The sequence below is a fragment of the Pimephales promelas genome, chromosome 17 (genome assembly GCF_988280905.1).
Source record: "Pimephales promelas chromosome 17, fPimPro1.hap1.1, whole genome shotgun sequence".
Taxonomy (NCBI): Eukaryota; Metazoa; Chordata; class Actinopteri; order Cypriniformes; family Leuciscidae; genus Pimephales; species Pimephales promelas.
In genome coordinates, this window is record NC_142785.1 from 27,536,010 (window position 1) to 27,562,411 (window position 26,402).

A 26,402-nucleotide genomic window follows, 5' to 3' on the forward strand; every position below is an offset into this window, starting at 1 on the left:
ATAACTACACTGAAAATGAAAATAATATTCTAAAAATCAACCTTAATTATATAAGGAAAATAATACAAATAATAAACAAATACATTTCTACATACTAACATAAACACAATAAAACATGAAACAATAACCCCCTGCTCCCATTGAGAAATGGACTATTCCTACACTACCCAGAATTCTTTGGGATGGCATAAAATGAGGAACAGGAAGGCCGCGCGTCCTTTTTCATAGGTCCTTTTAGACATCCACCCCCGGAAACCATGCTGCAGACATGAACCCAGAAGGTTAGTTTTGCGCAATTAGGATAAAACTAATGATTTATGTAAATACCAAAATAAAGAAATAAACTCTTGGTCTTTTTTTTTATCAGTTTATTGTGCACCTCAGACTAGAAAAAAAGTTACCAAATAATGAGAAACAAACATTTATAGAAATAACATCAACCAAACAAACACAGGGCACTGCCATCAGGGGTAACTTAGGACTTTGTCACACAGTGTGTCCAAACTTTTGACATGTGTTATGTGTTTCAAATTGATATGGGAATCATAAGTATTTAACGGCTCTGATTTCTGACCATTCCTGATTTTAATCATATTACAGAACACATTTCTTTATTTATACTACGTTTTACATTTAAAAGATTCTTATATATCCACAGCAGCTTACAATGCATTCATGGCCTAGGTGTTTCTGTTTGAGCTGCATGAACAGTTTTATTAAACTTAAGAATCATTCATTCAGGTGTCAGACAATACTTGTCTTGCACTGAATATTTTTGATTCACCAAAGACACTCATAACACCGTGTCATAACAACACGCAACGCGATAAAATTCCAGCAACAACAGCAAACGTGTATCTGTCCCATAGGTCTGTCCGTGTCCACACTAGACACGACGCGACTGTGAGACGCCACACGTCAATCAAAAATCACAGCCATTCAGAACAGCGTGTGGGCGGAGTATCTCTGTGAAAGCGCACTGCTGGCCTGCTGCTCGCATTGGAAATGGGTAAGAACATAATCAAATCAAGAAATAATGTTATTAAAAATTAAACCATTGACAAAATATACTCATTGACTAATTTTGTTATGAAGTACAGTTGTATGTTTGCATAGAGTTCATTTTGAACGCAATATTATATGCTTTCAAAATCTGAGGTAAATTTTCCATTATCGCTTGTCACAGTGACCTTTTTTTTTATTGACAAACTTCAAATAACAACAGATGACAGCATGAAACAAAGGAGACAATTACATCACATTGAAATATAAGTACAGTAAAGCGGAAAAAAATAAATAAATAAAAAAACAAGAGGAAGTAACTTCAAATACATATCGCTCAACATATTATCATACATTTTCACAAATTTGGCACCTTTTTTGTTATTAATTCTTTTTAGTGTGTTAATAAAATAATTAAATTCACAAAGAAAAACATTTAATTTGGGTACTCTTAAAGAAAATTTGCATTTATGAATAAAATATTTTGCCAATAGAATAAAAATATTTCCTATGTATTCTGTTCTATGATTACAGTTCGAGAAATAACATATTACATCTCTCAATTTTAGTTCAAATTCCGTGTCACAGTGACCTATGTTTGATGGTTAAATATTCATGACAGGTAGAACTTCCATCCAATGAGATCTCTGTGTGATCTGTCATCCGTGACGTCGCAGAAATAGTCCGTTTCTAAATTAGAAACTTAGCTGTTTAAATTCACAATTATTATTATTTTTTGTTCCGTGGCAGAAACAAGGTTTCATTAAAACATAAAAACGTCAATTTGTTCTGCTTTTTTCTCATTTTTTTTATTGGAACCAGTTCTGAATAGGAATCCAATCTGCATTAACTGCATGCATCTTCTGTATAAACTACTACAGTGATCTGTCACAGTTGGACTGCAGTTGTTGTTTAAAGGGGGAAAGTGTGGTCTAATCATTTCATAGCTTAATACTGGCCTCTGTGTGCTCGCTTGTCCCTGAGCAACGCTTAAAGGAACCTGACACTGTTGTCATTATAACCGTCAAGTAAAGGAGAATTAATGGCACATCTCATCAGAGAAATCCCAGAGTATGAACATGTCTCTGTAGGCCTCCAAAGGATGGTGGCAGATGTGTGACATATCTCTATAGTGGATGAGAATGACATAGACCCCCTCAGAGAAAAGCTCAAAGGACAGACCATACACATTACTGAGTGATTGGGGGCCCCGACCAATCAGGTTCCCCCTGCTTTTGACATAAATGCTTTTACTTTTTAATCCTAGATATGATTACATAATTCACTTGTTCTGACCTTCACCTCAGTGATGAAAAGTAGGTTATTTAAAGCGAATGATAAGATAGCCTACAGCTATCAGTCATCACTGGCTACAAATAAGAAATTGATTTAAGTTTGTGTGTGTCTGGAAAGGACATTCTGAAATATCTCAGTGGGGGTGGTGGTAACTCTCGTCTCAAATTTTGACACCAGTGCCATCACTGTCATCAGCTTGTTTTGATTATATTTTATCTCTCATCGGTGCCATTGTGGACCATTCAGCCCTCTCCAGTTACAGGAGCCCATCCTGCATTGTTTCCATGGGAAACTGGGGGCCGCAGTTCCACAATACGAATGCATGCATGTATATGCCCATAAAACCATGCTCAGAAATTCAGAAACATTTGTCTCTATCTCCAAATAGCATCAGTGACTTAGAAAAGAATCACAGTCTCTTCTGAGTGACTGCTTCCTAAGGGATTAAAATTTAGACTGCAAAAGCATGTGATGTTTGTCTACAATATATTATGTTGGTGCTAACCGCAAAAATGAAGTTTCATTTAATTACTAAAACATTTGCAGAGTCTGTCAGCACTTTCATGTAGGCAGGGTGTCACGTTCCCTCACTGTTGTGCCCTCTGCATGAGCAGATTAAGGAAAATGAATGAGAACATTGTTTGTCTGATCACTTTAATTGGAGAATTTAAGGTGTTAGCCTGCATTAACATGTCTAGTCAGAGGGATTAGGACAGGGATCAAGCACATTTATAGCTAATGATGCTGGTTTGTCGGGTTAGTAGACAGAGGAACTGTCAGACAGAGATAATTCCATGTTACACACACACCAATTTATTTATAACAGAGCTTTTAATTTGATACTGATCCATTTAAATCATGTAAGCTTTTAGATATTATTTTTCAATCTTTTACAGATTGACATGACATTTTAAAATGTGTAACATTTGTCTTTAAATTTTCTGTTTTTGTACGTTAATTGTATATACCTATGTACTATTTGTATTTACTTGATTTTCTATTTTTTTATCCATAGACATTTTCATAACTTCATAATGAAATGTTAAATAAATTAAAATAAAAAAGAAATTAATAAAAATGACAAAACCACAAAATTACTTAAACTAACATGAAAATGGAAAATATCAATATATATTTTGTCTGCGACACTCGACAAAAATAAAAACCTAAATGTTTTTTTTATTATTATTATTTTATATTTTAATTTTCCTATTTAAACTCAGCCAGAGTGCTTCAGGTCATTATCAACTTAATATAAATTTATATATATATTTCAATGAAAATATTTAATTATTAAGTTGATAATGACCTGCAGCACTCTGGCTGAGTTTAAATAATAAAATTAAAATATGAAACATTTAGGTTTTTATTTTTTGTCATATATATTTTGTATATATATGTTCACAAAGCATTGATTGATTATCACCTTTATCGTCAGTTTTGAGTGCAATTTCAAAAGAGTAAAAGTCGCACAGGTCTGACAGATAGATTCAAATGAAGTAAGACCTCAAAATTCAATTTGAATATAGGTGATAACATGCTTTTGTAATTTCAAACTGAAAGAACCAGAACAAATGGCAATGGCTTCTGTTGCCAGACAGCTGGCAGCTCACCCTGGCAACAAGTGGCACAGAAGCGTGTGAAGGTCAGGGCCACTGGAGGGTGGTCTCTCCACTGCCTATGTATCCCAGCATGCATTGCCCCATGGTGCCCGAAACCCTGTGACCTTTCAAGATGGCAGCTGAGAAAGATGAAAACGTTTGCGTGAAGAGTCAGTTAAGATGAACAGGGCTCCTGCGACGTCTTTGATTCAAACCCTGATTTTCCTCGAATACACCGCTGCGTTTGTGCACAATAGCTGAACACTTGAAAACAAAAGTCAGCATGTTTTCTTTTAGTATTCATGCATGTGTCTTCTACACATTGATTCTGCGTTTGTGAATTAATTACAGATGTTTTTACATTTATTTCAGACTCTGTAGGCTACTCTCTGCTTCAGATGTGGGCATGCATCTTAAATGGTGTGTTCACCCAAAAATGTATAATTTACTCACCCTTTAAGGCGCCAGAGGTTTTTTTCCTAAAACGTTCGATTTTGATATCTTAATTTCAAAAGGCTTTATCTTAAAAGTGATAAAAGACTTTCTGTAAAAAAGCGAAATATTAAGGGTGACCCAAAGTTTATTTAGGGATTACATTTTGCACTCTAACTCGAACTCAAACATTTTGTATAGAAGCATGACGTTTTTTTGAGTCGGGGATGAAGCATGACGTCATGTGGAGGGGAGTTCGAACGAAATTTGACACCCAATTTGACAAAATCATCCATTTTATTCTGTGCCGCATGTTGTCGAGTAAACTCGTCCGTGGCGCCTATGAGGGTTAATGGTTTCTGTCGCTCCATTGACACTCCCGGCATGCAAAAATTAGAGGATCCAAAAAGGTCAGAACGGCGTCATAAAATAAATTCTTTTGAGTTGCCAACATGAAATGGCATATTGAACAACACGTCATGGCGCTAAGGCCGTGTGTCCACCAAAGCGTTTTTTCACCGCCTGGCGTATGTTTTCAATTGTTTTCAATGGGAGCGCCACGTTTTTTTTAAACGCCATGAGCGCAACCATGCGCTGAGTGTTTTTTCATGCTGAAGCGCTGAGCGCCCGGCATTTTTTACTGGTCGCCGAGAGTTGAAAAATGTTCAACTTTGGATAAACGCAGCGCTCATCGCTGTCACTTCTTACCCAGCCGTCCAATCACAGTGGAGGAGGGGTGGGGCTAATACCACACTGACCAACTGTCACAACATTCTTTCTGTACAACGACATCAACCAACCGAACTAACCGAACAAAATGGATGAAAAATTCATTTTTAGTATGAAACTAATTATCTGCGAAATCAGTTACAAATAAACTATGCTGCAGATATTCTGTAGCCTATCATAGCAAAGAAACGTGTCAACGGAAAAATTGCTGCGCTGCCAAAATGCTCTCAAGCGCCCACAGCTAGGCATCTTCAGCAGAGCGACTAGCGTTTTCAGCTGACTAAAAACGCTTTGGTGGACACACGGCCTCAAACTTGAAACTGCTTACCTCAAGCTTACAAGATTGACATGATGCAAAAGATGGCCTTTTTTCCCTAGTCCATATTCTCCTCCTCTTTTTTTCCAGTGGACATAAAACATCATTTTTTGCAGAACTGTTTTATAGATAAAATTAACTCATTTAATAATTGATGATCTTTACAAAGGAACAGAATAAACACTGAACTGACTTCAGCTGAACAACCGAAATGCTTCATTTTCCTTTTTGAAACAATCTATATTGTATGAAGCGCTATATAAATAAAGGCGTCATAGCCTAATACAGTCATGTCATAGTTTGTTCGATCCATGATTTTAAATGATCTTATGGATTGCTGAAATCTCACGGTCAGTAGCAGGGATAAAAAAGCGTTCTGACGGGTTAAAAAGATAAGCCAATACTGGCTGAAAAGCCAATATTTAACAGTTTAGCAAACTCTAGAAGCTACCTTAGCACAGCCAGGTAGATTGTATTAGCTAACCATCAGAAATTTGTCAGAACGTAAATGAATTTTGCTCCGAAATGCCCGTACCACAAAATGCAAGTACATATATCTGTGCCTGAAGTCATCCTCAAATGAGAGGAAAACATGATAGAGACAAGTCAGTCACCCCACAGCCCCATAACATGCAAGACTTAAAAAAATTCCTTTCCTCCTCTGTAATAACCTTTCTGGTTGGAGATCCCACCCTTTGAATTGGAGAAGAAACAAACTTGCATTGTACTATGACATATGTTATAGTGCTATGAAGAGAAAAGGGAAGAAATCAAAGAACAAGGGATTATTCTGGAGGAGAGCAGGTGGTTGAGGAGTTCAAAGAGTCCAGAGATGAGACTGTGTTTTCTTTACCATGGATCATGCTTTTCTTACAGAGTCTAGCTTTTCTCTCTTTTACTGTTGTGAGCGGTCTTGTTCTTCATTCAGGAGTGCCGTTATTATCGGTAAAGTGCTTTTAAATCCGCTGCTGCTCAGCACCAGGATCTGTTCAGCATGATAATCCCACAGGACAGACATCCGTTACTCCTCTGTGGATCTCGCTCATGCCTGCCGTGCTTTCAACAGCTGGGAAAGCAGTTCGGAATTTAAGATCCGCAGACTATGGGGGAGTTAAACACTCTCCTTGTCCATACAGAGGTTTATAGTAATGTAGTGTTATTTTGATGAATAGAAGTTCTTAGTTTTAGTTTTTAAAGTGAGTCAGTGTATCTGGCTTTAAATTATTAACCACTGTCTGGTTTTCCAGTGAGAATAACGAAACTATTGTGTAAGATAAAACTTTTTCAGATCTTATTATTATACTCCATTTTGTTTTGATTTAAAAAGAATGAATCTAACCCAGATGTAGTGAAGTTTTTAATGTTTATATATATATATATATATATATATATATATATATATATATATCGATAAAATAAAAACCTTTAAAAACATTAGAAACTACCCATCTAATTTAATGATTATTTTCTACTTTTCTGGATTGAGCAACTCTGTATACATTGTAGCTTTAAACTGTGATTGGTGCCTTAACTAATGCTTGGATACCAAACAAGAGACAGGCACAGAGGAAAAGTACACAGCATAAAAGGGTACATTGAAAAGGACTAGTTCTCGATTAACCCTAAAACCGTATTCTGGACAAATGTGGGCAAAATAGTTTTGATTTATTTTTTTTTTTAAATACTTCCCTTGATCTGAGCGCCAGATCTTTAAAAAAAACAACAACAACAACTCCTTAATCTTGTATTTGGATCAAAAATGGTTACCCAAAGAAATGAATGGGAAAAACTGTAATTTAGAGCAAATTAGCCAAAATAAGACACCAGGTGACAGCAAAGTCACTTCATCTTTAGGTTTTAGCTCTAAGATCTTATTGGAATTATATTTTAATGTAATTAAAAAATAAATAAATACAATAAAACATAAAAATAAGCATAATTTACATGGTACTTTTTGAAGTAAATAAATTCAAAAATACCCCCAAAATAATAAAAAACACCATAAATGGATAGACAAAACTTTATCGAAGACAATGATATAACATTTATTACAAATAAAACTTAGGATCACACCCGAGTCCTCTGTGCCCACATTTGTCCACAATTACAGGATTAAGGGCTATAAAGTGAATACGGTTTGAGGGCTACTTCGGCATGGACCAAACATCTAAATGAACCAAAAACATCTACATGTAATTCAGGGGTGTCTCGGTCCTGGAGGGCCACTGTCCTAAGAGTTTAGCTTTAACTTACTGTACCTCAACACACCTGGAAGTTTCTAGTATGCCTATAAGACCTTGATTAGCTAGTTCAAATGTGTTTACTTGGAGCTCAACTTTGTAGGTCAGTGGCCCCCCAAAAGCAGGATTGGACACCCCTGATCTAAATGAACCAAAAACAGGACAGAATCCTCAAGCACACATAATCGCTACGTTGCCCATTACAGGTCGTTACGGGTATCAGAAATGCTGTCTGCTTGCAGCAGATCTTTGTGTGAAATAAATAAATTCTGTTTTGACTCCGTTACACATTTTATAAGCTATCAGCAGGTAAAAATACCAACTACAGCCTCGCGAAATAGCCTATATGATTCTTCATTTCTACAATTGAATTCCACAACAACAAAAAGAGAGAGAATGTTAATTTTTGGGTGAACTGTGTCTTTAAAACTACATATACGTGATCAATCAGGTGACAATGAGAAGACAGATGAGATTAAACTGTTTTATAGAACTTAAACTCAACCCCTCCTGTCTGGCGTTTGGCCCAGTGGCATTAAGAATGGATTGACTGTTACTGTTGATTCAGCACATGAACTGAGTAATGAAGTGCAGAAAACATCAGCCAGTGAAAACAGGATTTAAGAGAGAAGCGCTTAATGCATCTCTTATTCTGTTCTTTGAATGGTTTGCAATGACTTCCACAGAGCTCATACTATCGTCTTTGCATTACCAAAACCTTTTAGATGAAAAAAATGATTCTTCATACAAAAAAATCTTGTGTATTCTTCACAGAAATGTACGTAAAATCAACGAGGACTGTCAGTGAAACATTTTCAATGCTCCTTTTCGCAGTGGAAAACGGAGAATGCTATTACACTTTTGGAGCATAGGGGGCAGTATTCACAAACATAAGGCGTATAGGAGACATACGAGTCCATTTAAGTTCTTGGAGATCATGGTTGCACGAATACAGTGATTGACATGATACTGGGGCATCTAATAGCAGTATATTTGCATCTAACTTATTGTAAAATAAGTATATAAACATAAAACAATGTGGATGTATCATTTGAGTTGTGCATATTTCACTTTCAGAAGTGTTTTGTGTCACATAACAATGCACTTTTTGATAATAACGTAAAGTAATGCAAATAGACATAGTTTTTCAACACCAGTGTAATTTGACATTTATAGTCTGCATGAAAAATATTATTTTATTTCATAACGTGGTGCAAATCCAAGTGAAAAATTGCATGGTGGGACTTGGTTTTGCCTACTGGGAATGGATTGGATGATGAAAAGCGGTCTATGTGGCAGGTGCTTGGAGAGGAAGGGTTGAAAAATAAGAGGGCTTGGTGAGGTCAGGAGAAAAATAATGTCAGAGGTGAAGCAAATGATTACATTTTGATGAAAGATTATGAAGACAAATATTGCTTTTCTTTGGAATAATGTGCACTGACATGTTAATGATATTATATTAAGTCCAGAAATGTATTTTAAGATCAGTTTTGATGGTAAAAGAGCCTTCTTATACAAAATCATAGGACATGGAACTCAGAAGATGAGTAAAGGTCATGATACACAGGGCAACTTTTTGAGCAATGTTGCAGGACAATCTTGCCGAGCTTGGGCATTTTCTCGTTGAAAATGCAATAAATTTCTATCTGGATAATTTAGATTGGTCATGGGCCCTTTCTCTCATCTGGTTGCTCGTTGACAGCAACATTGCTTAAAAAAGTTGCCCTGTGTATCATCACGTTAAGTGCATTTCTGCCCATCTTCATGACCCTGAGGGCAGGTGTCGGTGAAATTCGCCTGCGAATGTAATTGCACTGTAATTTAAAAAAAAAAAAAGAAACTTCTGACTCCACTGAGTTTTTAGTTGCTTTTTGACACAGATTTAACCCAATACAGTTATTTTCTTTGCACACTGACATGCAAACAATATTAGATTTATAGCATTTAAACTGCACTGTTTTTTCCCCAGTCCTCTCTCTCTCTCTCTGAATTAAGAAAAAAGCAGAGGTTTCTCTCACTCTCTGAGGGATGCACAGCTTCAGAGTTCCAGGACAGAAATAGTGCTTAATAATGAAAGATTTATGTTGAGTAAGCTTGTAATTACATGCCGCAGTAGACAATTAGGTGCCTCCCCAACAAGCTATGACTTCCTGCTCCAAGAATTCTCTATCTCTCCTTCAGAACTGGTTAGCCTACCATCTGTCTGTCTTTCGTTATATCTATCGTTCATTTCAGTCAACCGATCCATCAATCTATCTGTATGTGTATGTCTGTCTAATCTAAGTGCATATACTCTACTGTAGTTTCTTAACCATCTGAGTCTATGGTGAGCTGGTGTTCAGTATGGGACAGTAAGACACATCTACGGCTTTACCAATAGAAAGTGAGTGTATGCTTGTAGCGCACTCCTCCCAGCACTGCTGCTCAGCCTGTACCTGTCCTTGTCAGCGACCTACCTGCACTGACAGCTCAATAGACTCCTTATTCCCCCTGCTATCAGCTTACAGCTGGTAATTACAGACAATCATGTAGGATCAGGAATGTGTGCATGAGTAGTCCAGTGTAGCATCTGCTGTCCCAGTGTGCAGCCCAACTAGTGCACTCAGGAGTGGGACAGCTGTGCCTCACACACAGCTCAGAGTAACAGACCAGGGAACTGATGCTAAAAGGCTATTGTTTGCAAACTGTAGCCTACTTTCCAGCAATGCTCTACTTCTTATTGATTGTAAGACTGTTTTATGTATTTTGTTTTTTTGGTGTTGCTATTTTAAATGTATTCTTAAATGTAAAGTTGAGTATTTATTTTTCACGCCCCCTTTTAATAAATATGCCAATAGATATATTTTAGACGTTTCAGTTTAGCATAAACGTGACGTCATCACTACGTACCATGCATCGACGGTGGCCTGCTGCGTCTCACCCAGGTACGTGCGGCGGTTACGGGGCGGTTACTGCGTTGTTCGTAAAATAATGGGGGCGTTTCATTGCTGGGAAAGTAATATTCCCGTGTTTTATTTGCGATAGTATCATGAATATTCAGAGGAACGAGCTGTGTGGTGTTTATTGTTGCCGCCCCCGCGCGGTTGAAACGCGAGCCTTTTGTAGTCTTTATAACGTTATGTGGAAAAAGAAGTGACACTTTTCAATCACAACAAATATTTAATGAATTTTGTTTTTGACATTAATAAACTGTACTTGACGTGTTGTGTCTAGAAATAATCTTGAGATTTCACGCTTTTATCCAAGTTGAAGCTTCATGTTCAGTTTTGCACTCAAAGTTACAAAAAGGGTGGCAAAAGATTACGTGGCAGAATTTGTTTACAACCTCTATGTTTACAACTGAATGACGCGAAAAATACATCTAATATGGGAAAGAGCTTACAAATGATTTGACAAGAAATGTGAGGTAGGGCTAGATTTTTATTTTTATCATTTTTTGTCAATATGTTGTTGAATTTTGTGGTAAAATCATGCCCTACATATTGTTTTGTTGTATTGTATTGACAAACTCATCAATTAATATTTACCATCTTATATTCTGCATAATTGGGTGTTTTTACACTAAAACCATACAAGTCTTAGCCAGGGCTGGACTATACATAGTTCCGACAGGCAAAAAAATTGTCACGTGACCTCCCCGGAGACGCCATCTTTGAGGGCAAAACCGCTGTGTTTACCATAGGCGTTTACAACGTTTTATCAGAGAATGTCGTTTTACAAACAAATATTTATGTCTGTTTATATTGTTATGCAAATCATGAAAAGACAAAGTGTAATAGATTATAAAGAGACTATTAAAACAAGACATAGAGAGGTACAATGCGAAAATTTCATTCATAAATGGTGTGTATCCTTATGCAACAAAAGAAGCACTTAGCACCGATTATGCAACTTTGCCTCAGATACAGTATTTTCATGTGTACAATTATCTGGTATTGGTGAGGAGTTTTTACACATGTGAGCAATTCCAAGCCTGGAAATCACTGGAGGTGTACGATCAGATTGACGTGGGGTTGGTTTGGTGACGCTTGCTCAAGTGCAATCAATAGAAAAGTAACTTAATTCATCATAGCGAAGTAGCATGATGCTAATCTGTCTATTAAAAAGCCATAGCCTGCACAACTTAATTCCTATGTTCCCCAGTCACCGGTGATTTCTGTAATATGCATGTACTTGCGGGCGTCATGGTTCGGTGCATGAATATTAAAATAAATAACTCGCGTGCAATTTAATTAATGTAATAAATGAGGAACTACATTATACGCGGGATCTCTTTAGGGACATAATCTGAGATTGCAATGCTGGAATGTGAGATCAAACAGTGGAAACAATGTTGTTTTGTATGTTTTTAATACCTCGTCATTTTGTTCATACAGGACATTATTCAAACTGCAACGTGTTAACTTATATTTATTTACACTCGCAATAAAACACAACATTGTGCTTTTGTCAAACAAATTCTTGCGTGTTTTGAGTGAGTTTCTTTCCTGTTTATGCTCGCCAGCCATAATCTCCGTCGTTGTTCGGACAAAAGCTTAGTCTTCTCACATCCAAATGGAGTCTAATGACGGGTATAAAATCCCGATTTAACTGAACCTCCGGCACGATTTTATCATCCATTGACTCAGCAGGAGATGACCATTTTCACTTTATAGCACGAAACTCATTTCACTTCGTTCAACTCGTATTGCTTCTTCTTATGTTTTGCCCTAAGCAATGGCGCCGGGTCGGCAAATGCCCGTATGTTGTGACGTCATGTGGGAACTATGTATATGATGATTCATAAAAATTGATATAAATGATCACCCGGATTTAGACCTACCTGTATTGTGTTTACATTAAGTGTTCACTGACAAATTAAATGTATTTCCCAGGGTCGGAATATAAATGTCAGGAAACACGATTCCTGGCTGCATGTCTAGATCCATGGATCACTGGATCTTTGGTAAGTTGTAAAGAATACTTATATTGAGTCCAATCTTTAGTTGAAACTTGATACTGATAATGGCGTGTTCGCGGTTTCCCCTATTAAAGGGGAAATTGGCAACTCTCGCCATTTCTTCGCTGATTTTCACTTTTGTTGTCACGTTTTCTCATCGAGCTCCCCCTACAGCTGTGGGGCGTATATTTCACAACGCTGCTGTAAAAAAAACTAAATTTCGGTACCCTCGTCCCACTTTCTACCGCTGCTCATGTGCATTTGTTATTATCGGAGCCGGACAACTTTATCGTGAGGAGCTATGTCCACTAATGCATCATACAAAGTAGAATAGAATTATGTCGAATTGCCATAAAGCAGTTCATGTTTCTCGCTCGTTCTCGCTTTTCATGAGACTTCCTATTTCCAACTTACCGGGACGTTAGTCCCCATGTTGCAAGGTTGGTTTTCTGCCTGGGAATGCTGAAGGGAGCAGGGAAAGTCACCATTTTCACCGGAATAGGTTATTTAACCACTCAAATGATTTCTAAATAATTTTTATTAAGTTGAAATAGTTGCCAAGTTCCCCTCTTTTGCCACTCAGTCCGGCTGAGGGGGCGTTTTCCGGCATGAAAGTGACATCAATGCATACTCTAGAAGGAGGAAGCCAGTGTTGCCAATTCTTGCAAAACTGGGCTATTTTACAATGTTGTCACGTTTGTGTTGTGTCACATTGTGAGGCTATTCGTACTTTGCTAGTGTGCCTGTTTGTGTTAGGAGGTGTCAAGACTTTAACAATCTTTCATGTCTCTTTTCATAATTTGATTTGCAAATCAGAAGCGTGAATGACTCAGCATCCCTAACAGACTGAAGGGGAAGAACTTAAAAGCAGTGTTAAGAAATCTTAAGGTAGTTCTCTATGACAAATTCACAATGACAGCCTTTACATGTCTAAGGGACTGTTGTAACACCTCACGACTCAAGCTGAATATAGTCAGTGGAGCTGTTTACTGTCAACCACAGAGCAAGCTTTCACTCTGTCTCCGGCTTCATGTTGCAGATTTCATTTGATTTGGAAATGATGCGGAAGGCAGAGGCGAGAGGGTGGGGTGATGAGCGGACATAATTGCAGGGAGAGGCGCGTTTTGAACAAGTACGCTGTCACTTTAGATGCCACAAAACAGTGGCAACCTAAAGCTGCTACCAGAAAGCTTTGTAGATTGAGTTAAAATCATCTAGTTAGTGACCACAGATGATGTACAATGCATTGGAAATGGACAGGTCTACTACAGCAGCCTTAATATGTGCATTTAAGTCTTGTTTATTTATTTATATATATATATTTTTGTGTGTGTGCCTGTAAACGTACATGAAACTCAAGAGACTGTGGTTGGGACAAAAGCCCATTCCCTGTCCCAAAACTTCTCAGTGATCGATCATTCCATCATAGATCTGGGGGAACACCAAGCAGAAATGCAGACAGACAATCACACCCAGCAGGGGAATCTTGGCCCGGCTGACTAACTCAGAATGGGAGATTTCAGTTGCTGTTAGAGGTGGCGGCAACTTCGTTTCACATTTGCTTTGAATCCCATGACGGCAAGCGACTGTTACCGGCTGTGACAGCCAGACATGTTGTGCCTTTGTTTACACTTTTGGCCCTGGAAAATCCTAAACTTATTTTGCACGGATGAGAAATTCTCTGCAGAAGCTCTGTGATTTATCAGTGCATTGGGATTTGGCTTTGAACCACAAAGTATTTGCGATGTTGCAAAAGAAATGCCAATGACAAAATAATTGAATTGAATATAATTGAATAATGAATTGAATAACAAAATTGAATATAAATGTAATTACATGTCATTTAAATTATTAGAAATTGAATATGTTGTGTAAATCACAACATTTTTATTTTATTTTTTAACTTACTGACCCCAAACCTTTGAATGGTAACACAAACACACATGGCCTTAGTCATCCGGTCATATGTATTGTCCTGTGTTGGCATAGGTTTATAAAGGATTTGTTACAAATCTGGTGAAATTATGCATGTATGTTCCCAGATGAATGTTATAAGCAACCCAAAGCTACACTTCGCTGTGAAACACAAAGCTTTTTATACTGTTTATGTTCCCATTAAATGCACTTTATTGGGAAACCCAAACAAACAGCTCAGGCAGAGACTGAGTTGTGCATTAGCATTTGATTTCATAATATCAGTATGATATTATAATTTTAAACTGGTTTAAAATCTACATGGGTAATTTTCCATGATTAGAAAGGAATCGTGACAGCCCTATATAATTCAGTTTAAACAGTTTGCTAGATTGCTGTGGTGTAAAAATGATGGAGAATGATTCATATTGCTGTGAGACGATGGCAGAGTGAACGGGGCTTGAGAGAGTTGTGAGAGAGGGAGGATGTAGTGCAGCATCTGTTGTGTTGCCAGATCCAATTATTTTAAGCGTCTTTTGTTTGTTTTTCTTAACAATTTCTGACAACACTGCATTGCTGGCACTTAAACAGCACGGGCATGTTATTGCTGACACTATAGCACAATTCGCAACACCCCACCCCAGACCTCACTGATTTTCAAACTCTTGACACACACACACACACACACACACACACACACACACACACACACACACACACACACACACACACACACACACACACACACACACACACCTCAACAAAATGGAACACACATTTAATAAATGAAGAGTTCAGATGCAAAAGCCTCTAAGTGCCATTTGAAATTTTCTTCTAAAATTACCATTTTTATCAAGCTTGTGTATTTAAGTTCAGTAATTTCACTTAAATGACAATTAAGAGGTAATCTCCATTGCCATTTAAGTGAAATTACTGAACTTAAATATACAAGCTTGATAAAAATGATCATTTTAGAAAAAAAATTCAAATGGCACTTAGAGGCTTTTGCATCTGAACTCTTCAAATACTATTTTTTTTTACTATTTTTATTACTATTTTCAAATATTCCTTTAAATGCATATTTTGTGTTGATTGCACTTGAAATATTCAATTACCGGAATTTATTACATTTTCTGGATACATTTATATTGGTAAAAATTACTTAATCTTCTTTTGGCCATAGAGATTCAGATTACAAAAAAAATAAGTTACATTAAGTAATTAAAAAATTATGGTTTGTATTTTCTAAGCATTTTAAAGCACTTGATGGTGGTGGCTTTTTATTCTCTGTGCCTTTCACCTTCTCTCTGTCCAGGTTGTTGGAATGGAAGTCTTTGTGATTTGGCTTTGCAGTGTTCCAGTTGGGTACCTGGAGGTCTTCCAGATACATCAGCCTTGGCTCAAACTACAATCTCATATATTCGTTCTTTTACTACATCATAAACGGAGACATCTTTAAGGTATTAGAGCGACTCGGTCAGTTGAGGGATTTTTCTTATTGCAGTAAACGAGTGAAACGCATGAAAAGATTTCAGCAATCCCTCAAGAGTACTTGAGTCCACTGTTCACTTTTGCTGGTAGCCAGTTGCCCCATCAGCCTCACCTTGGACCAGGTTTTTAGAGCACCATAACAACCGATTCCAGACGAAATCGTAGCTCTGTGTCCTGTTTTGTCTACGTGGGAGTCATTATGACTCAGTGGGGTGCAATATAATGAAAATGTTTCGACGACAACGCAGGCCAGAACGAAAACAGATTTCAGAGACGGGTGTTTTCATTAGAGGCCGGGTGGAGGCTTTTACGCTGGAGAAAATGATGGTTATCATGACACCTTCGAGACGATGATATTACGACAGCAGAGACGCTGGACTAGAGCTGATGATATCCATGGGTGGCTGAGGCCTGTCATCAGGGCCATGGGTGCTGCCTGCGTGCGTAATGGGTCTCTGCTCTCTGGCGCGGACGAGACTGGAACATTTCAGAGGGTAATGGCCTCTACGAAACCATATCTATAGCAATTCAATTTACCACAGCATTGCAGCCCTAAAAAAAAAAAAATATTCCTCTGAACATCTGCGAAAGCTTCTGCAAATCTTTTCAATTGGACTTAGCGGATTTTTATGCAGTTTTGGCCCGGTCTTGTCACTTGATCTAGAAGGACAAGATGTTCTGTTTAAGGAGTAATACTTTCAATATGCACATTAAAATCCGCTTGCTCTTGTACCAATGCATGCGTAGGAACAGAGAATGCAAAAAAAAAAAAAAGTACTCCACAGGGAGCTGGAAATACATGAATTCGGATCGGCAGTATTACGACTGGCATTTCTTGATGTAACAGGCAGAACCATAAAGTAGAAGAATGTGCAATTCGCACACAGATGCAAAAGTACTTCATCTTCGACGATGAGAGCCACCGTTCTCTCATCCGAAGCAAAATTGAAGTTCGATCAGCAGGTGGCATGTTGCATGTCAACCGCCTTCCTTTATGATGCGTTCATCATAAATTCTGAGGCCTGTTGTTTTTCCACGCTCGGGTCCCTGGCAACTGGCTGTGTGGCTCTAATGAAGAGTAATTTGCTTGCAGCTTCTCTGTCTTTGCGGTGAGGGATTCTGTGCGAGGCTGACTGCTCCTTCCCCAGGCCTAAAGCACTTCCACATGCTCTGGCTCTGCTATACTGCCGGCATTGTGCCAGCGTGAGGTCCACCCTGAACTTGGCCTTTGGCCACCTTTAACCCAGAGGCTTTAGAACTGCACCACCCTGTATTTTTCAGCAAGACCACAGCTATGCGTAGACCCCCTGCTCTATGCAAATGACCGTGCGGCGGAGTGGAGAGCAAAATATGTCGAAACAACGCTGAAGCTAAATGTGTCCATTCATCACCTGCAGTTCTGTAATTCAAGTCATTCTTGGCATTGAGAGAGATGATGATTATCTTTTAATCTCATAGTGAACTGATCTGTGGTTTTTAGTTTGTGTTGATTGGAAAGGGACCGTTTATGCGTGCTTGTCATTATGACATTGTCTGGATTGTATATACTGGGAAGTTTCCTTTCTAAAACTTCCATTTTGCACAAAAAAGTAGCTAAAGTTGCCTTCGCACTGTCAGTACCATATTACTGGTTTGATTTGATGTATATAGTAGTGGTCAGAATTTTTGGCAACTTTGGTAAATGATCAAAGAAGCCTGTTATCCTTCTTATCTTTCATAAATCACAATAATCAAACTTTTCAGTAAAGTAAGGCCCTTTGGTATTAAGAAGCATTTTGGTCAATCAGAGCACAAGTAGACGAGAGACACATACCTGTTAACACCTGGTGTTTTAATCCATCTCATTCGTCCACTTCACACTTCTGTCCTAATTTATTCGAGTTTTGGGTCTGTAGGCGGGTAAATGTCTGGGTTTTTTCAGATCTTTCTGATGTAATGGACAAAATAAGCCTCACGCAATTTACATATGAATGCAGCAGGAGACAACGGAAAAACACACGGAGAGCGGCGGCTTTGGTTTCTGCTCTGAAAGCCACAAAAACACGCCGAACGCGGTTCACCGCCGATTCTGGACATCGTGCTTGGTACGTTTAAATCCCGTCTGGCTAGTGTGCTTCCTGTAATGTTTACGCATCAGGTCAATAGGCGGAGAGTAGGGGATCTTTAGTGGCTGTTCGAACACATTCGACCACATGAGCGTTTACACTGCAAAATCAATCCGGTCGAATTTGTTTTCGACTACCTCTGGAAGTGGTCAAAAGTGGACAAGCTCAAGACACTTTAGACCTTGTTTACACCTCCACTTGTGATACGATCAACCAAAACACATCTTAATACCAGGTAATACCATTCCCCTTCATCCATCACATTAGGTATATATGTAGATCACATTTTGATTAACTTTACCATCATTTCAAACACTACATTATTAAATTAAAAGTCTTTTACTTTTATGTTTTCCTGTATGTTACTTTTATGTGTTCCTTTTCCTACTTTGTTATAATCAAGAAGCACGTTAGACATCACAACACTATTTTGCATGCATTATCTTTTTCTATTTGTGATTTGATTTATTAAAAACAGAAGCCAGAATGTGACAACATATTCATGCACTTTTTTCATGTGTTCTTGCGAGGAAAGTGTTTTTGGGATAACCAGTAATTAGTCACAGACAGTTTTGATTCTGTAATGTTGTGGTGCTTAATTGGCTTACAATGTATTGCTTTCTGTCACATAAACAAAGTCTACAGTTTGTCTTAATTAAAACTACTGGCCTGCTTAGTGGTTTGTAAACCCAAAGAAAATCTCTCTCTTATATACAAACATTTACACTCATTTGAAAGTAATGCAGCATAGTCTGTGACTGGCTTAATGTCCCTTTTTCATGGCTAGTGTTCCCTAAATAATGTATTCCAAACGCCACATTTGGATGTTTGATTTACAAAGAAGTGCTCCGCTGCTTTTTCGTTTAGATTTTTTATTTATTCCAATTAGACTTACAGATTTTCCTTTCTGTATTTTTATGATTTTCTTATTGCTCTTTTTTTATTTTTATAGCCACATACCTAATACACCCGTCATTGAGTGGTTTCTTCTATATTTGCGAAGCTGCAGCATGTGTAAAAGTTTAACATCACAGCAAATAGTTAATTAAACAAACAGAACAGATGCAGAACACGTAAATGCTATTCTCTGCTGCTGTAATGCCAAAACTGCAGCATTTGCTCTGCATGATCACACATTCAGGTAATACAGCCTCTAACCATCCTGAAAACATCAACATGACAGCTCCAGTTAAGGCCATTGCACACCGAGCACGAAATATTCGTATGCGTATTTTCGTGTTCGTCAGCTTAAAAATTCGTCACGCATAGAAACCTTGCACACCGAGTCCGTTGCGTATTTCTTAAACCTTTGCGGGAAAAAACGCAAAAATACCAAATGGATTCGTCAAGCAGTGAGGATGATTTTTGCCCTCTCTCTTATTGAAAAGGGAAGAAAGAGAAAATATTGCGTCCATCCAATCCTGAAATTGCGCCGAGAGGAAGGAGAGTTCCTTATCAAGGAGTTGCGAATTTATCCTGAGCGATTCAAAATTATTACCTCAGAATGTCAGTGGGACAGTTCAATGCTTTGCTAGCGATTCTGGAGCCACATATTAAAAACAAGACCACCAATTTCCGTGAACCAATCGATTCTGAACGGAGACTGGCAGTGTGTCTGAAATGGACCAGGTATGGACACACACACGGACATACACACACCCGCGCGCGGCCCGGTGGAAGCGCTGGGCAGACAGAACAGCTAGGCTGTTATTGTGTATTGTGCCCAAATAATACATTAGTTATCGAATAGGCTGCTCAATCACACCTTATTCGATCCTAAATTTCAATCTGATTGAAAGGGGAGGTTTATTAATTTCATAATCCAATATAGAGAAGAGAACATAAACACTTGATCGAATTGAAAACCGAAACTGAAAGCACGGCGCATATGTGCAATGATTTGAGGACGAGCTCCCCCTGGCCCTGAATTGTCAAAAGACCTCTCAAAATGCTGGCTCTGGATGCGAAAAACGCAGAAAATCGAACCCGATCCGATTAATTTTATGACGGACGAAAGTTTCGGAGGCGGTGTGCAAGCGTGACTGACATAACGTGAGGTCGAATTTTTTTTTTAACGTGCGAAAATTTCGGATGCGAATTTCGGACTCGGTGTGCAATGGCCTTTAGTGTCAGCAGAAGCACAGAAGCATTATGTAGCGCTTTCTATGCACAGAGTGGGAGAGAGAGCGGTGCATTCATGTTTTCCAGGAGTTTTTACACAAAAAATAAATGAGAACAGAGTAATAATATTCATGGGCGGTGAATCAGACACAATCGGGATCTTCTCCCGGGATTATAGATATCTTCAAGTAAAAGACTTTGTGGACTTTATGTTTCTGTAGCTGAGTCTTTGGCAGCCACCACTGCATGTGAATGGCTTGAGGGTCTTGTTCTTTTGAAAGCAGTTTGAATGTCAAAACTAAATGTCAAAATAATGTTTTGTGTTCGATACCTGTTAGATGCCAAAGACCCCTATTAATGTGAGGCATTTTCATATACGCTCTTATAGTCTTAACTAAATCAACCCTCATTGTGGGGCTTCCTTTGTTGGTGTATAAATCATCAGCTTTAGGCCCCGTCCACTACTACGTTTTCGTTTAAACACGGACAATTAATACAAATACGATCTCTGTCCACACCAGCGTTTTATCTGCGTAATAGAATTGATCTCCGTCCACATTAAAACGACTGAAAACGCGGATCACGTGACCATCCACTAACACATCCGCGTGCCGGTGTATACAGTGGCTGACGAATGAGGGAAGGACACGTCATGACTGATGACACCCAATCATAGAGCCGGGCGTCAGCCTCTGCGTCAGCATTTCTAAACTCTTCCGTTTTGTCCCGTCTTCACTAAAACGCCCTTCGGAGATTCAAAACGCAAAAACGGAGCTGCAGTGTTTCTAAACTTCTCCGTTTTAGGTCTTTGTTTTTTTTCCATTTTAGTCTGGACCGGAGGTGCAAACGTAGCAAAAGGTCTCCATTTTTAAACGAAAATGCAGTAGTGTGGATGGGGCCTTAGATATATATAGATCACCCCTGATTTAAAAAAAAAAAAAAGTGGAACAAACATAACAAATGTTACTCCTGCTTATAAGTACTTCCTAGGACTTTCTGGAACTTTGACTGTTGAGCTCAACTTCAGTAGCACCAAATGTCACTCAAGATAAGTGATACTACCTTACAGAAGAACAAGGCTATTCTGGATCTGGACCAATAATCTAGATATATTTAAACAATCACATAGAAGAAGAGGAAGTGTGCCTTTAGAAGAATAGAAAAGGTAAAGTTGCATAATGCCACTCCAAATGCAAATTATTGGACGGTGCCAGTTTCTTGGAGTAGAAATCAAAGGAAGAAAGGTTTTGGACTCCACTACAAATGTCTGTCCCCACAAATAGTGCCCTATTTAATGGTATAGGGGTTGATTTAGGACACAGCTATCATGTGTTAGTGAACACTGTGAGAATGTGGTGCTCGATTGGTTGCTTTCGGTGTAGTCATGGTATTAGACGTGCCGGTTCACTGACTATCTGCTGTATATCATTAGCTCAAACTTTATTGACTGGCTTTTTTCCAGATATCGGGTTTGTGTGGATAAATGTTGTTGTTGTATTTTCCCAGAAAGCAAAGTTGTGGTTAGACTGCTACAATGAAAACTCTTGAGGAGGAACTTGTTGCCATTATTGACAAAGTTTGTAAGGTTCATGACAATCGAGTTATACTCGAGACAGCATATTGTTGAGCATATTCAATTAGTATATTATACACATTCATATAAAGAGGCAAACTGGGTTGAAGACTAGTCTGTTGATTAATATGTCTGTTAGGTGGCCTCTTCTTTCCGAATTTGCTGTATCTTGGATGAAATAAGATACAGTATGAACTTTATGCCAAAATTTAAAAGTCTGGCTTTCCTAGACTATGCACTTTTAGACTGTACGCTTTTCCTGTCGCAACCGCAGAACATGGATCCTGCTGTGCATGGGAATGGTTTGCTTTCAAGCTCTGCTTAGAGTCTGAGATTGAGAGTCTCATCATCCAAACGATTCCAAATCTCCATGTCTTCCTGTGTCCCTCCATTCCTCCCCCTGTCTCATAAACAAACCACAACATTTGGCTAAAGACAGAGAGGCTAGACGAACAACTGCAATTTCAATTTAGCAGACTGCAAAACACTTTATTCAGTCATGCATCAACAACATAAGAAAAAATACGAAATATGTGTATTTATTCCAGTTATTCGGCGAGTGTACAAAAATGAGAGACATTATTTTCAATTGTTTCTTCTGGTTTGTCATCATTTCTAGGAAGTAATGAGTTTAAAGGGATAGTTCACCTAAAACTGAACATTTGGTTGTTATATTCTCACCCTCATGTCTTCTGTGAAGCACAAAATATATTTAGAAAAATGTCTTTTTCTATCAGAATACATGAACAATGTGAACACGTGAACAAAATGGCAACTGTCCTGTGTGTAAAGAATGCATGTATGTTTTTTTGTATGCAGGTGTTTGCAGGTTATATATCTCAGTGGAGTCACACGGGGTTGCTTTAATGGAACAATGGATTCTACCACTGTGAAGTTTCCAAAACAGAGACCGTTTCTGCTTCAGCTCTCAGCAGGAGCACTTTTTTACAGGTAATGGCAGCAACCACTTATTGCTCAGTGAAGAGCACTTACAACTCATCAGATTTGCTGGACAGTTCTTAGAAAAGCCTCCTAAAACTATAAGCACCGTATCTGTGAAACCTGCTCCCTGCTTTACAAATCAATAGAGCTTTCAGTGTTATTGACACAAGAACATTGGCTCTTTGTTCAGCTAATGAACCTGAAAGTCTCCAACTGTCTGTTAAAAACATTTCTGTAAGTCCACCGCTCCAGGAAAAAAAAAGTTTTTAAGGAAAACAGTGTGTTTGTGAGGGATGTTGTGACTCTCTATATTTTTAATTGGTATTGGTCAAATTGGATTTATCAGGTAAATTTAATAGATTTTTCATTTTCCTTCCTTTGCTGTCATCTCATGCTCAGTTAATCTTTAAAACACAAATATTTTTACTAATAACTTTTTTATTCTATTAATAACAAACACTGTTAAATTTAATCTAGCAATTTTTTAAGATGAAAACCCCTTTTTCATGTTGCAATGTACATTATAATGTTGTGAAGTCTAAATTAAATTTAGACTAGAATTATAATATCAGCCATTTAGCATAAAAATAATCTATCTATAATAAAATAATAATCTATTTTATTATCTAAAATTTTTCTAAATATTAATATAGCTGCATCCCTAAAAATATACTTTGTATTTAGGTTGTAGTTAAAAAATGCTCCAATCTTAGAGAAATTCCCGTGGCACTTGCGTATGTGTCTGGGGATATTATTTAAAAACAAAAAAATAATTTTATTAATTACATTTTAATCACATTTTTTAAATTAATTGCATTAAATGAAATGTGTTTTATTGTCAGTCATAATTAAGACTGGACAAGAACAACTTCATGATTTTTGGTAACTTGCCGATACCATTTACTGATAAATGTATTTTTTATTTTAAAAATATTTGGTAAAGAAACCAAAAGAATATGAATCTTATTAGGTGGCTTAATTTGTTTAATAAATAGATGTTTCCTTTAGTCATATTCATGCTTTATCATGCTTTTAAAATGCATTGGCTTCTGTGTAATTGATAATTTACACTTTTGCATAGTAACTCTGGCACACTCATGACACTGTCAACATTTTCTGATTTCCTAATTTGTTTAAATAGATATTTGAGGTTTGTTTTACTAAATACAGTCGAATACAGTTGTTAACTGTGTTTATGTTAGTGTGACATAAACGAAGGCTAAAGATCATTATCTGCTCTGTGTATAATTATCATATTTAAAGAAGAGAATGAAATCATTCTTTATTTTAAAGCTCATGGGAACATGGACTGTTATTACTGTTTGCATTGGGAGCACAGTATTAGACCTTTCAATCACAAAGAGTGACAGTCCCGCCACCACAAAGGAAACTGTATAATGTGAAGTAGAGGCTAACCAGCACTTCGCCAGCACCTTGAACCCTTGAAGGTTTCCATTTTCCCTTATTTTCTAATTTTTCCCATCAGAAAACACCCTGTCACGCAAACCGTCTTGGGCCTTGGGGTATGCGCTGTAACTTTTAGCGATAACCTCTAAAGAACAGCCGTTCCCGAACGTCAGAGGGAAAACCTCTTGGCGACAAAATTTACGGTCAGTGTTTTTGTGAGCTACGTCCCCTCATGCCCTGCTCCTCATCTAGCCGTGCTGTTTTGCGGGCTCTATAATGGAAGAAATCTGTCTAACAGCTTGTTGTGAAAGCTTGTAGTGAAAAAGATCTGCTTCACAGGGAGCTTGCCAATTAAACCGAGGGGCTTCCCTTTCTTCATGAGCCAAAGACTTGGAGCAGATTCCCCTCGCTGGGAGAGAAGGAACAGTTGGGGGATGAGAGACCAGTTGGGAGAGGGGAAGAGATAGCGAGAAGAAAGATGTAGTGGTCATTCAGAAAACAGCTTATCGGGAATGGAAAACATGTTCCTCTGAACAAACTCCCTCAAGGAGCTCCTGAAGGTAACTGGCTTGACCAGTCACTGACCTGGGGTGTGTTTCCCGAAAGCATCGTTAGCCAACTATGGTCGCAAGTTCCGTTGTTGTTATCAGCATACAGTAGTTCAACGAGTCGGTGTTTCCCAAAACAATCGTTCCAATGAACATTTGCAAACAGCATCGCAAAGTTGTGTGGTTTGAACGACAGCTCTCGAGCTAAGCTTAGAGGCATAGTTTCTATATTGCATGACATTTGGACGTAATAAATCCTTATATTGAGCAAAATTAACAAGCTGACATTCAGTACAACCAGTGCCTTTTATTTAGGATACATACAAATGTACGTCTTTTAGTTTTTCAAAAGATTTTGAAGTACCGTGTTTGAAGAGTGTGCATGTGCGAATGTGCTCTACTATGTAACAACGAGCCAAATATTGAGTCTGGTAATAAAGCAAAATAACTGAGAACAATTACAAATAGTCCTCAGATGACATGTCTGTAATTTATATGTTAAAAATCTAGTGTTAATAGGCTTTATACACAACTTACTTCCGCATTCTCTGTAAAACAGGTCGCATCGCTTCCGGTCCAGGTCTTTTGTACAGTATGTGCTTCATGAATTTTTTTGCGGTTTTACTCAAGATAACTTAAAAGGAGCGTGCAAAGATTAGCATAACCAATTTCCCTCACATGTGCAGATTGATATTTAAACGTTTTATATTTTTTCTTCTTCACAGTAACGTTTAGATATTTAAAAGGAATAAAACGCCAATAACAAAGTGAACTAGTTAGGTTAGCTGATTACCTTAAATATCCATAGATATCGTAGTCAGTTCTTAAGGCCGTTAACACTTTCTCTGACAAGCGGATGCGATGAGACCCGTTTTCCGGTTTGGTCACGTGATGCACGGCATAAAGCCTATTGGATCTCAAACAGTTTCATTAAAAGTAGTTATTACTTGTGTTCGAAACCAACGTGGTTGAACGATACTTTGCGACAATGAGTTTGGGGAAACAGTCGTGACTAGCTAGTTGATTTCTCCAACAATGGTAGTACTATTTGTAGTACTACCACTTGTCGCCTTGCTTTTGGCTTGCTTTGAGCTTGCTCAGTTGGGATTATTTAGTGTTTAGCAATGTTGTTGATCTGTGTTGTGCTACTTTCATGTTATCAGTGTGAAGCTGCTTTGATACAATCTGTATTGTGAAAAGCGCTATATAAATAAATGTGACTTGACTTGACTATTTGTACTATGATAGTGAAGCAACGAACTACTAGTTGTACGGGAAAGGGACCCCTGATTTCCCTGCTGGTCAAAGTAGGCCAGTATTATTACCTGATCTGGATTAGTGTGTGCATTTTAGTGACTCTGATCAAGGCAAGGCAAGGCAAGGCAAGTTTATTTATAAAGCACATTTCATACACAATGGCAATTCAAAGTGCTTTACATAGAATAAATTAAAATAATCAAAAGAAATCAGAATAATTAAAACAGTTTAGAATAAAAAAAATAAGAAATAATGAAAAATAAAAATTATGATAAAAATAAAATACGGTAAATTAAAACTATTTAGAATAAAATGAAGTGCAGTAACAGTCGGACGAACAGTGGCACAGTGCTCATTCAGTAAATGCACAGCTAAACAGATGTGTTTTGAGTCTTGATTTGAATGTGACTACTGTAGGAGCACACCTGATCTCTTCTGGAAGCTGGTTCCAGCTGCGGCTGGCATAATAGCTAAAAGCAGACTCTCCAT

The 26,402-nt window shown here is 37.9% G+C and overlaps 1 long non-coding RNA gene across 1 annotated transcript; it reads left to right on the forward strand.

The window, feature by feature from the left end:
- Positions 1–218: 218 nt before the first annotated feature.
- On the forward strand, positions 219–22,933 carry LOC148971528 (uncharacterized). The gene is made up of 3 exons (XR_016146969.1): positions 219–281; positions 870–1,009; positions 22,579–22,933. It is a non-coding gene; the product is annotated as an uncharacterized LOC148971528 (long non-coding RNA).
- Positions 22,934–26,402: the final 3,469 nt, after the last annotated feature.